This window comes from Trachymyrmex cornetzi, unplaced genomic scaffold (genome assembly GCF_001594075.2).
Source record: "Trachymyrmex cornetzi isolate Tcor2-1 unplaced genomic scaffold, Tcor1.1 scaffold1032, whole genome shotgun sequence".
NCBI classification, from domain to species: Eukaryota; Metazoa; Arthropoda; class Insecta; order Hymenoptera; family Formicidae; genus Trachymyrmex; species Trachymyrmex cornetzi.
Genome location: NW_017295579.1, coordinates 14,290 through 14,719, shown reverse-complemented (window position 1 = coordinate 14,719; position 430 = coordinate 14,290).

Sequence of the window (430 nt, the reverse complement as noted above, 5' to 3'; positions counted from 1 at the left end):
GCTCGATGCTTCGCACCGAGCGGGCAACAACGCTCACGACAACGAGATGCTGTCGATCGTCGAGGAACTCCGCGAAGCCGGTCTTATAAATTAAATCGTTTATCAATGAAACAAGGCAGTCGAGTGACAACAGCGAGAAAAAATACATTATTTTCTTGTGTATTACACGTCGAATCATGAAAAAGAGATCCGATGAAAACAAAAAAGTTAGCTCCGAGAGACGTCGACTCGTTGAGGAATTGCACGCTCCTGCAAGAAGAAATTGTCCGCGAAGGCTCGTCATAGTCCGGGGATACGACGATCTGTGGCAGGCTGATATAGTTGAGATGCGTCCATACATGAAGCCTCAACAGAGGTCACCACTACATACTCACTGTCATCGATGTGTTGAGCAAGTACGCGTGGGCCGTGCCACTCAAGAGCAAGGGTG